The sequence below is a fragment of the Cryptomeria japonica genome, chromosome 3 (genome assembly GCF_030272615.1).
Source record: "Cryptomeria japonica chromosome 3, Sugi_1.0, whole genome shotgun sequence".
Classification (NCBI taxonomy): domain Eukaryota; kingdom Viridiplantae; phylum Streptophyta; class Pinopsida; order Cupressales; family Cupressaceae; genus Cryptomeria; species Cryptomeria japonica.
The window spans coordinates 368917700-368926712 of NC_081407.1; positions in this window are offsets into that span (position 1 = coordinate 368917700).

Genomic DNA, 9013 nt, shown 5'->3' on the forward strand with positions numbered 1-9013 from the left:
ATTCTCTTTGTGATTGTTTAATGTTTGTTTTACCACCACTTTTATCCAATGATTATAAGATAGTATTGAAGTCACCACCTATGATGATGTGTTTTCCATCATGCATCCTTAAGAATTGTTCAATTTCCTGCCACACTAATCTCTTCTTTTCTATTGGGATTGGACCATAAACATTAATAATTATAAGCTCAAGGTTAAAACTAAGGGTTCTAACTCTGCCAGCCATCCAATTTTGCATTTTGGATTGGCATGTGAATGCAACTATACTTTTTCTCCACATTATACCTATTCCTCCTGATGCCCCTATAGATTCCACAGCTTCCATTTGCCATTGGTTAAATTTTCTACTAAAATTATTTATATCAGTCTTACTTAGTTTTGTTTCTTGTATCAAAACTATATCCATGGTATATTTCAATATACTTCTCTTAATCAGTCTTTGTTTGTTAGGGGCTCCCAAGCCCCTAACATTCTAGGTAAGTATGTTTATGCCTCTTCCAATGGATGGGGATATTTTCCTGGCCCCAACAATGTTGTTATTTTGGCCTGCCCCTCTGCATCCCCGTCCATCTTTCTTTTGTCTAAAAAAGACTTCCTACCTCTTTTGTTGCTCAAGGTTTTTCCACAATCAGGAGTTGTTCTCTCACTTCCTGTCTGGAGAATACCTCTATTTGGTGGATTGGTTAGGCTACTATCTACTATTATGTTACTATCTGCTACCTACATATTGATTAATTCCTTGATAATGAAATCTCTTTCCTCATTTGTATTCAACCCTTCCACAACAAGGGATTCCTTCAGATTGGTGTAGTTTGTAGTTATATATTCTTGAGCCTCCTCATTAGGGTTTCTGATCAGTAAGGGTGTTCTGTAGGTGGATTGAACATATTTTATAATGGGGATATTATCATTTTCTGCCAACTTTGCTGGGGTATCGATGAGTATTTCATCTACATATTCCTCAGCTAGTTTCCCCATTAGGTTTTCTATAACCTTGTTCAATTCATCTTGGATTTTCTCTTCATTATTATGGGTCTGAATTTCTAGGGTTCTGTTATTACTGTTTCCCAAGACCGAGGGAGGAGGCGAAGTTGGGGTAGTCTCAATCCTTTGTTGTCCAGTGTTTATAATAAAGCCACCCTTGTTCACATTAAATTGTATGTCTAATTTCCCATTTGATGCTACAATTTATCCAAAACTGATGCTTGCGACTTCTGAAGATTATGGTTTGACCTCTTACAGAAGGCTAAATCTTCTGCTACTGGCCCATTAAACCAAATTGGCTTTAGAGTATATATGCCATCGGTAGTTGCTAAAATTATATTTTTTAGATTTCCCTTAGCTTTATTGAATTCTATTAGGACTTTTATGTCTGAGCTATCCGACCAATTTTTTTCAACCGCTATGAATTTGCCCAGGCTTTCCCCTATTTATATAAAGATTTTAGCATGCATTAATTCTATAGGAACATTGTGAATTTCTATCCATTTTGGTTCCGTTTCAAATTCAAAGCTTTTAGCATCAAAATTCGGTTGCCAATCAATGAAATTAAAATTTATGCCTTTATAAAAAAATATAATCTTCATGCAGAAGCTTGGCCTTCATAGATCTATCATGGCATTCTATATATATAAAGTTGTTTACTAGGGTTGTTATACTTACCTAGTCATGGAATTTAGTTTTCCACCATTCCACAATTTCTTTGATTGGTAGGTTGTTCCCTCCCCATCTTGCGAAGAGACCGTGCCCTCTACAGTACTCGCTTAGAGCCTTTGCTTCTATAGGGAAATTTATTTTGATGGGCTCTAGAGCAAGATTTGATGCTGCTAGGGCATCCTTATTTCTTACATCCTTATGTGACAAATTATCCTGCTTCATGTCTAGGACCGTTTTGGCAAATTTGGGGCCATGTGATGGTATTGCCCTTCCTCCATTTTTCATGGGTCTAACATAACCCTCCATTCTGTTAGTAAATGGGCACATTATTTGTTGTGATTTACAAATGGAGCTTCTAGGGCCTAAGTTTGTTTGAGTGCCCAATGTTATCCTATTTGCCTTGGTGGCATAGCTAGGAATTTGTGAGGTGATTGGGATCACCCATATTTGTGGTTGATTCGTCGCCCTAACTTTCTTTGTCTCTGTCCTAGCTGCTCTCATTCCCACTACCACGGTCCTTGGTTGGTTATGTGTCAAAACTACCCTTGCATGTGAATGATTTTCAGCCAACACCCGGATCCTACCCTGGTTTGGATGTTTTTTGTCGTGGTGTCGAAATGCATATTCTTCGACTACCCTCACAACCCATCTCCTTTCTACCCTGAAGGTCTTCTTTCTTTTAATTGTTTCCTAGTGTTGTTCCTTCCAGAAGGGAGCCCTACCAAATGTTGTGGCAACCCCATCATGTATTCTCCTCTCATCGTTTGCTCTGTTTTTCGCATATCTGCCAAGTTACTAAGCTATCCTTTTTTTTTTTTAAAGACAATATTTAAAGTTTCATATCATTATTAAAATTTTAATAATATAAATAATTATAGATTAAATTATAATAATTTTAATTATTATAAAAATACATAAATCCAAAAACCTATTTTTGCCTTAATCCGAAAAAGACATAAATAATTAAAATAAATTTCAAACTTAATGAAAATTAACTCCTAATAAATGATATTTAAAATTTTATATATATTTTTTATTATGAAAGATCTCTTTTTTAATTTGAATAAAATTTAAGCATTTAATTCTATAGTCTTCATTCTTCTCCCCAATTTTAATCCATTGATTTCAATAAGTAGGTTGTTCACTTCATATAGGAAATGCTTCAACATAATAATTAAAATATAATACAAATTTCATAGTGAAAATATATATTTTTCTTAAGAGCATAATCCTAATTTAATTATAATAATTAAATTAATCTCAAATATAATTACTAATTTTTAGTATAGTATTATATTATTATTTTTATTTATGTAATATTATTATAATTATTTTTAATAAAATAACTATTAATAATTATAAAAGTGAAAATAGACATTTTAAAAATAACTTAATGAAAAATATTTAAATTTAAGACTAAAAGTTGTTAAATTATTTTGTATTTATTAAAATGATTAAAAAATTTATGATTTTCAAAAAGTTTAAAAATAGAATGATTTCAAAAAATATATAAAATATAATTATAAAGCATACATATAATAATTAGGTTTATTTTTTTAACAGAAATATTTGTATTTAATTTTTTATTTAAACTAAATAAAATCCTTATAATTGGTTTTATTATCTATATTTTGAGATAAAAAATAATTACTAAAATTTATATGTTTATTTAGAAAAAATATTTTATTTACAATATTATAAATGATAAAAAAAATTTAAAAAACTATTTAAAATAGACATTTTAGTTTTTAAAATACAAAGAAATCCAAAAAAAACCTAAACAATCTATTATCCCTAAAAATTTGCTCCTATAGCACCAAATTTTTTAAACCAATCATAGTGTAGATAAATAGTTTTTACAATATCTTAAATTTAAAAATATAAATATTAACTTTACAAAAATCAAGTTTAAAAAAAAATAATAATAATAATCACTTTTGATTGGTACATACTAATTGAACAAAGCAGCTTCACTAAATGCAATAGTATTGCATACGACAAGTACTAATAACATCTATTTTGTTCAGTCTTGCTTTTTGTTATTTAAAAATATTATCTCATAAAATGTAATAGAAATTCTATTTTCTTGTTTTTATAAAAAAAGTATTGCTTTTATAAAAAAAAAAAAATAGAATCTATTTTGTTTTAGTTTTTATTGGCCACAATACACCTCTCAATGTAATTAAGTAAAAAAATATATTATAATAAGTTTATTATACTTAATTATGTTTTTGAATTTAATCTAGTTAATACTAGTAATTGCACCTTAGTGTGCAATGGGTATGCCGAAAGAGGTGTGTAAGGTTAATTAGGAAAAACATTGGTCTATTTTTTTTGCATATAATTGGGTAATACATGAGGTCACTTGTTAGGTCATAATGTTGTTTGTGCAACAAAGTTCTCATTAGAGAAGTGATAGCTTCAAATTAACTATGCATCCACTTATAGCAATCCAATCATAATTGAAATAAAACCTGTAAATTGAGAAGAAAATCAAGTTTCATTACCAACAACACATGGTGAGAGCGAGAGAGGTTGAGATAGTGGTAGAAGGAGGCAGACATAGAGGGGGAATAAGTGAGAGAGAGATGGGTAAAGAGATAAAGATAGAGATAGAGAAGAAGAAGATAGAGATATAAATAGAGTTAGAGACAGAGATGGAGGAGGAGAGAGATATGGAGAGATAAAAGAGAGAGGGGAGAGGAGTAGATAAAAATGAAAAAGAAAAATAAAAAGAGAGAAAGGGAGAGATAAAAAGATAGAGATAGTAAGTGATATATAAAGAGAGGGAGAGATATAGTGATAGAGAGAGATAAAGATAACTAGATAGAGTTAGAGGGATAGATAGATATAGAGAGGAAAAGAGATATAGATAAATAGAGATCTAAAAAGATGGAGGAGAGAGAGAGGGAGGGAGATGGATGGATAAGAGGCATGTCTACAGATATAGGGGAGAGAGGAAGATATAGGTAGAGATGAAGATAGAATGAGAGAGGAAGAGGAAAAATAGATAGAGAGATAGAGAGAGGTATAGGGGGATAGAAAGATAGAAAGATAGGGGGATATAAAGGAAGAGATAGAGAAATATTTGTAAATGAAGAGGGAGAGATACATATAAATAGATGGTGAGATAGAGTGAGATAGATATCTAAGGACATATAGAGAAAGGGGGGGAGGAGGGAGATATATAATGAGATTGACAAACAAAGATATCCAGGGATAAACAAATAGAGATGGAAAGAGGGCGAGATAAATAGGGGGAGATAGATGAAGAGATGCACATATATTGTAAGAGAAATAGAGAGATGTAGAAATATACATGAAGAGAAAGAGAGATGGATAGAGATAAATAGATAAATAGGGGGATAGGGAGTGAATGAGGGAGCAAGAGATGGGGAGAATTACAGAGGAAGAGAGAGAGAGAGAGAGAGAGAGAGAGAGAGAGAGAGAGAGAGAGAGAGAGAGAGAGAGAGAGAGAGAGAGAGAGAGAGAGAGAGAGAGAGAGAGAGAGAGAAGCGAAGATAATGATATATAGATTTAGAGGGGGACATAGATGTATGGAGATAGAGATAGAAGGGGCAAGAGTGAGAGAGAAATAAGGTGACAAATACAAGTAATAGATAAAAAGGTTTAGACCTTAGAAAGAGGGAGAGTGATAGGGAGGGGGAATATAGAGAGATAAAACTGATAGAGATAGGAAGCGAAAAATAGGAAGTGTATGTTTATAAAGAGTAGAATTAGAGAGATATAAAAAGAGGGAGTATGGGGAGAGGAAGATAGGGAGAGATAAGATAGAAAGATGGCGGGAGGGATGTATAGGGATAGAAAGATATGGAGATAAGGGTAGAAGGGGAGAGATAATAGATATAATTTGTAAAATATAAAGGTGGTGAGAGAGAGAGGAAGAGATGGAAGGAAACGGAAAGGGGGACAAGGAGACATGGAGATAGAAAGATAAAGATATAGGAAGAGATATGTGAAGAGGTAGAGAGGGATATAGAGAGAGAGTAGGAGAGGTGAGGGAAGAGGAATGTATAAGATCTAGAGATAGAGACAGGGATAGAGATACAAATAGAGATAGCAAGCGAGAGGGAGAAATAGGAGGTATGTGTTTGTGTGAATGAGAGAGATGTAGAGATAGAGATAAGGAAGGAGAAATATAGAATGTGTGTGAGTGAAAGAGATATATATAGAGGGATAAAAATATATAAATAGACATAGTGAGGGAGAGAGGGAGAAATATGGCATAGAAGTAGAGATATATAAAAAGAGGGAGTGAGAGGGGGAAAGGGAGAGATATGGAGATAGATATAGTGGGAATGATAGAAGGGGCAAAGAGAGAGATACAAGGAGAGGTAAGGAGATATAGATAGCCCAGAGAGAGATATAGATGGAGATAATAATCAAATGGCATGTTACCATTAGTATAACTCTTCAAGGACACAACTATCTATAAATTATTGGTATGAAATGACTAATCAATAGTTAGTTGCTCTCTCTCGCTCTCTTGTTCTAAACATTTAATTTAGGTTTTAAGTTAAAATTTATTTTATTATATAAATTAAAATAAATTTTAAATATTTAATTACTCTACAATAAACAAAATTTTAATAAGACAAAAATACAAGTTAGATTAATTGTAATATCTTTTAATTATTATTTGTAATTCCTTAAGAAGACATAAATAGTTAAAATTAAATTTTAACTTAATAAATAAATAATCTTGAAAAAACAAGAAGTAGAAGAATTAAAATAAATTAAAAAATAGAATATATAATAAAAGAAGGTAACATTAAAAATATTCTCATAAAATTAAGAAATATTTTAATTCTAAATATGATTATTCTACAACAACTAACATTTTGAAAATTGTTCTTATTAAATATGTGTAGAATGTAGTTCCCATTTACCTTATGTCAGTGTTAAAATCTCCAAAATCTGTGATTGTGAGCTTACAGGACACTCTTAGGTCCCTTCTCTGGAGTAGTAATAAAGATGGAAGGAAAAAACTCCCCCTAGTAGCCTAGGATAAAGTTTGTTTGCCTAAGGATCTTGGGGGTACATGTATTAGGAAATTGGAAAATCAGAATCTGGCCCTTGGAGCTAAGTTGGTCTGGAAGTTGTATGAGCATTCTGATTCTTTTTGGGCACAAATTATGTTTGCAAAATACTTAAATAATGGTCCTAGAGAGTATATTTTTAAAATTTAAAATTTACCTTCAGGCTCGGTAATGTGGAACTTCATATGTAAATGTAGGAATGTTATCTTGCCACATCTCTCTTGGATTGTTCATAATGGGAAGAAGGTTAGATTTTGGGATGAGGTGTGGAATGGTCACACTCCATTACTAAATATAAGGGACTGGTCCCCTCTGATATCTATTCTTTCTTCCCTTTGTGTGGTCTTTGTGGCAGACTACTTTGAGATAGTATATAGTGGAAATCTTAAGATGGCTAAGTGGAAATCCATTGAGTTTTTGGATGTTGATTAAGATCTTAAAATGCATTTTGCTAAGGTTTTGGGAGAAAGATTGATTATCCTTTCTGATTCTAAAGATGAACTCGTTTGGACAAAGAATATCTCTGGTAAATATACGGTCAAAGATGGATATAATTCTCTTATGTCTGTGAAAGATTTATCTTCTTGGCCACATAAACTTCTTTGGCATTCGGCCTGTCTGCCAAAAGCTGGTGCTTTTGCTTGGTTAGCAGTTCAGGATAGGGTCCTTATAGGCATGTGTTTTGATAGACTTGGTATCACTGTTGTTTTTCCTTGTGTGTTATGCAATAAAAATTTGGAATCATCCTCCCATATTTTCCTTCACTGTGATTTTTCTTATCAATGTTAGCAATGTTTGTTGACAAATTGAATTTGACTTTTGTTATAGGGAAACTTCTTATAACTCACTTTAGATCCTGATCATTGTAGTTTGCCTCATCTTTCTATGCTTGCCTTTGGATTGTCTCTCCTTCTATTTTAATTTGGAATATTTGGTTAGAACGAAATAACATGATCTTTTAAAAAACTAGTTCTTCTCTTGAAGAGATTTTATTGAAAATTGAATCTTCCATTTCGGAAGTTGCCTTGTCTCATATCTACAAGAACCTAGAGAATCTTACCTCTTTCTCGCATTGGGATAGTAGGGTGTCTAGGGTCTAGAAGCTGTTATGTATCCTGCCTTCTCATGGGTCAATTTTGAAAAAAAATGATGCTTTAATCAAGAGAAATTCAGCTATCTGGAAGCCCCCTCCCCATGGTCATTTTAAATTGAATTTTGATGGTGCTTCTCGTGGGAATCTTGGCTGGCAGCAGCAGGTATGGTGATTTTTGATCATCATGCAAACTTTGTTCAGGCTAGGTGCCATGCCATTGGGCATAAGACTAATAATTATGCAGAGTTTAATTCCTTCTCTCTAGGCTTGGATATGGCTATATCCCTGGGAATTAAGGATCTTGTAATAGAAGGGGTTTCGATGGTGATCATACAAACTGTTATGAAGAAGAAATCTAATTGTTGGCAATTACAATATGTTCTAGATCATATTTTACAACAATTAGAGTTTTTTTATTCCTTCTCGATTTCTCATTGTTACAGTGAAATAAATAGAATTGTGGATTTCTTGGCAAATTTAGCTATAGACAGTAATGCCAATTTGCGTAATGTATGCATGGAAGAGATTCTTGCTTCGGTTCTGAAATTTCTACACTAAGACTTGGGGTTCCTCCTTTTATATGGTCATTTTGAAATTTTCCTGCCCTTCTTCCTTTGGAGGCAGTCATGTTTGTTGGATATTCTTAGGTGGCAAGTATGCTTTGTAGGTGAGAATTTTTTATTTATTTATAAAGTATGGTTACAATCTAGCATAGGAAGCAAGGGTGGTTACCTTTCATGGTTTTAGGGTGGCGGCATGTCAGCGTTCATGTTTGGGCATGGTCTTTTCATTTTTTTTTGCACATGTGCATTATGTGCTTTGATTGCTTTGTGTTGTACGGAGGGATTGATTATTTGTAGCAATCTATCATGGTACTGGTGTTGTGATCATGTTTGGGTAAGCATTTCTTTAAGTTGCATCAAATGGGATTTTATGTACTACTTTTCTGCTGCCACCATCGTGAGAAGTTTTTGGATATTATTATTTCATTTATGTTGTTATCTCTCACGAGTCTTAATCTTGCCCATTGCCTTCACTTGTAATCATAAAGTGGTGTGGTTCTTCTTGCTCACATTTTTGGTGGTTGTTGTCTTTAAAAGTTGATATCATTTTGGATTCCTGCAGTAGGCTTTGTCTCGTTCTTTCTGGGATATACATATGTTGACTGCCTTTTCTCTTTCACGATATAGGGTTATTATTGAAT